At 38.4% G+C, this 4,111-nt stretch overlaps 1 protein-coding gene across 3 annotated transcripts in view; it reads right to left on the reverse strand.

Annotated features, from left to right (window-relative positions):
• FILIP1L (filamin A interacting protein 1-like) overlaps window positions 1-4,111 on the reverse strand; it is a 114,092-nt gene that overhangs the window by 70,848 nt on the left and 39,133 nt on the right. The window lies entirely within an intron of this gene.

Below are 4,111 nucleotides of genomic sequence, written 5' to 3' on the forward strand. Positions count from 1 at the left end.
TTAAACATTGGAACAGGCTGCCCAGGGAAGTGGTTGAGTCCCCATCCCTGGAAGTATTTAAAAGACGGGTAGATGATGCGCTTAGGGACATGGTTTAGTGGGCATGGTGGTGTTGGGTTGACGGTTGGACTCGATGATCTTAGAGGTCTCTTCCAACCTTAATGATTCTATGATTCTATGATTCTATGTTCTCTATATGACCTTTGTGAGTGTGAATTCAGAGCTAAAACAAAAACTTATGATGGCTTTCCTCCCTGTAGAAAAAAATCCCTCATCTTAGTAGATGATCCTTAAACTAAAGATCTTATTAATTGCTGCTATAGCAACCTGCAAAGTTTTGTGCTAATACTTGAATTCCTGTGAGCAACATTTATCATAACTGCCTTTAAAAATCTATTTACATTGCTTATTAGCAAACTGCTATTTTTTCCTGTCCTGTTGAACAACGTACACTTATTTAACTGGTGTATGTTCATAATAATGCTTTACCCTTTGTATAGTTGAGAGTCTATATAGTATATAGAAAGTTTGAAGATGGGACATACCTATATTTTGGGAGATTTCTTCCATTCCTCCAATTTAACCCTTATACCCCAAGGTACCTGTGACTGGTTTCTTCCACTCATACCTTCATTTCCTTTCAGTATTCAGAAAATGGGGAATAACTGTGCTTACGTAATACTTAAAACAACTTGAGATTTGCAGAGGATAAGGGCTGTGTAAGTGCTAATCATTTTCCTATTTTACTCTCTCATTTCTTTACTTGTGTGTGGGGGGTGGAGAGTAATATGTAAATGTGTAAATACTTGCATGCACATAGCATGTGTTTTCAAACTGGGCACATGCATATCTGGAAAACCTTGTTTCATATTTTAGCTTTGTAAAGTGCTTTCTAAAACAGCAGCTTTTATTATTTAATTGTACTACAAAAATATGGAATGTGGATAAATATATTTGGGCAAGTAGGTACATGCTCAGGGAAGATACAGTGGAATCTGCATTTGGATCTAAAGTAAGTATTCTTCCTAGTCCTCCATCCCTCAACACCATGAAATGCCAGAGCTTCTAAACAAGCTCAATGGCTTTTATGCTATGGTTCCTCAGGTGCACCCAGTAGTCTCTGTGTCTAGCTTCTGGAGGTTTTTTACGTTCTTGTGAGTTTGGGTGCTGCTATTTCTTTAGGCTCCAGCAATACAATAAAATTTTCCCTTCTAGGCTCTAGCAGACTTGGTCTAGTACACTACCATGCATGTGTAGTTTGTCTTTGTGTTCCTGTCTGGTCTGCACACATACAGAGTACAATTCCTGTGGAAGTGTAGGAAAGACCTATCTGGTTGTTGCCCATAGGCCTCCTTTTCTCCACAGAACTGTTCCTTATCTAATAGGAGTTTGTCAGTGGATCCATGCTTTAAGTACATATGACTGAAGACTACATATGGCTACTTTTATGTACTGTAGATGGGAATAAAGTCCCTGTAGTGCACATAAAAAATATGTTGGGGAAAACAGTTTGGGTTATTCCTGCCTCGGGCAAAGGCAAACCCATCCATGGGATTGCTTTTGCTCAAGGACCTGGGTGCACTTGGTGGATAATGTGGAAGGATGGGGAAGTCCGATGTGTACCTCAAGGGGATTTGATTTTGGGTGAGAATAGCCAATGATCTGAATTATGTGATGTTAAGTACTACATAAATATAATGTAGTAAATATAATGATAGTAGCATGATTTTATAATATATTATATATTATAATGATAGTAGCATAATTTTATCATTCTTTTACTGGTCTGTTGCTAAGTCTTGAGGCTCTTTTCAGTTTGGAAGACCAATCTTTGTCTCATAACTACAACAAGACTGTGGAGGATTAGTTTTGGCTGTCAACAAGAAAAACACTTAAAATGTCTAAAGGGTTAATATCAGTTCTCATATCTAGAAGACTGTCACTAGTCCTGTCATAAGCTTAAACTCCCAAATCTGATAATGTACAATTGCTGAGGTCAAACTTAGTCTTGTTGCCTTGCTGTGAAGCCAAAGGGGTTCTCAAATGATTGAGGTGAAGGGTTTTTACTGAGTCAGTGAAGACTGCTAATATTTTGCATGATCCAAACATGTTTTTAAACTCTTTTAATGAGAAATGTCATGTATGGAGGGACTAAGGCGGCAGAAAGGGCCTAGAGATGGAGGCTTGCCTAGGTTTTGTAAAACATGATTGTCTGATAAATTAGTTCACCACTAAAATTTTCATTTAAGAATTCTTCAGTTCTGTACTTCCTGAGCGCATACGTAACAAAGAGGAAATGCTTTCCATCCTTCTTATTTGAAAATATATTCAATCATATGTAAGAGTTGGATCTGACTGATAGTTTCTCTATTCTTGCTGTCCAGAGTAGTTTTCAGTGCTTCAGCATCACTGTTCCATAACATCAAAATGTTTTTCATTTTGATCATATAATCATGTATTACTCATGTACCTTGTTTGGCTTGCATGCATTCTATACTCTTCAAGGATATCTTCAGCATATACTGTAGCCTTGCTCTTTGAAAAAAGCAAGACGCTTTTTTGACTAATTGAATGGAAGTCCAGGATGTTGTTTTGAAACTGAAATACTGTTAGGAATGTTATATACCCTTCCACACTTAGAAGAGAATACTGCTTCTGGCTGAAAAAAGAAGAAAGTTCATTGATGAATACTTAATGCTTTTCTGAATAATTTTTTTTTTTAATTGGGGGGGAAGCAAAATTCATTTGTCGTTGCTTTATGTATGAAACTTTTCGTAGAGTTCTATTTGTTCTTAATCCAAATGCAAAATTCACATCCTGAGACGATTTAAATTGGACTAAGGTTTTTGAAATGGAAGAAAAGGTCACTTTGCGTATGGGTGTGTGTTCTGAATGTCAGGTCAGGCAGGCTAACGTAGAAAGAGCTGTGCCTTAACTTGCTGAGCGTTTTTTTGGTTGTGGGGTTTTTGTTTGTTTGTTTGTTTTGGGGTGGGTGGGTTGGTTGGTTTTGGTTTGGTTTTGGTGGTTTGTTTTTTTGGTGTTTTTTTGTTTTTGTTTTTTTTTTTTTTTGTTATGGCAGGCAATTGTGTAGAGATCTTGATGGTGACATTACTTGGCAAACATTTTGGAATCAGCTCAACATGTGACATCACACCCCCTTAAGGTTTTCCACATAAAATACGTCCTCCAAAGAAAATACAAAAATTGAGACTTAATCTGAAATCTATTATAACATCCTCCAAGGTCTCATTAGGCACCTCGGTATTCCCACCCCCCTCCCCTGTTTCCAGGCAGATAGACTAAATGTTGCAGGTAATAGTGGTAAATGTTTTATAGTCTTCTTGGGGGGAATATGGAGGAGGGGCAGGGAAGAGTGTTTTAATCCCATGTCTACCTTGTTTTCACAAGAAAAAAAATAGAAGGACACTTAGTCTTTCTTTCTGTGCAGCTTTTCAAGCTGTGTGAGCACATGTCTGATGTAATATTTTGCCACTTTTAGCAACTATAGTTGTTTAGCTCTGTCTCTGAGATGAGTGTCTCATAGTTTTTGAGAAGAAGACAGCAGAGATGAAAACTTCATCTCAGGTTTTGGTTCCTGACATGATAATGTTTCACAAAAACAGTTCTTAGAGAGAAAAAAAGTCAGTTCTGTGCCTTGTGGGGGGACTTTGTATGTGCTTTTTTGTGTGTGCCTGTGCTTGCCTGTGCTTGCCTGCATCTATGTACATTTCTCTGGGAAGCAAAGGGGTTTTTTTCCCCAGCTGCTTTAATTGCAATCCATAAATATGGCTATGTACTCAGTGGGAAGCATATGTGCTATCTTTGATAAACCTGCAGGAGAGAGGTGTAGTGTGAACACTGCCAAAATACGTGGAACATGATGTTACACAGGCAAGGCAGAGGAAGAATTATCTATGCATAATGTGAGTTTAGAATAGGCTTGACGTTCTCACACCCAGACATTTCCATCTGGAAGCTGTTCCTAAGCGAAAGGAAACAGACAGTATTCTCCTATCTTCTGGAGTAGCTATCCAGGGAATAGGAAATTTTCTTCAATCCTGCCTTCCCCCCCCCCCCCCCCCGGGGGCGGTTCTTTTTTTCTGCAGCTCCA

The sequence above is a fragment of the Pygoscelis adeliae genome, unplaced genomic scaffold, assembly GCF_000699105.1.
Source record: "Pygoscelis adeliae isolate BGI_AS28 unplaced genomic scaffold, ASM69910v1 Scaffold55, whole genome shotgun sequence".
Taxonomy (NCBI): domain Eukaryota; kingdom Metazoa; phylum Chordata; class Aves; order Sphenisciformes; family Spheniscidae; genus Pygoscelis; species Pygoscelis adeliae.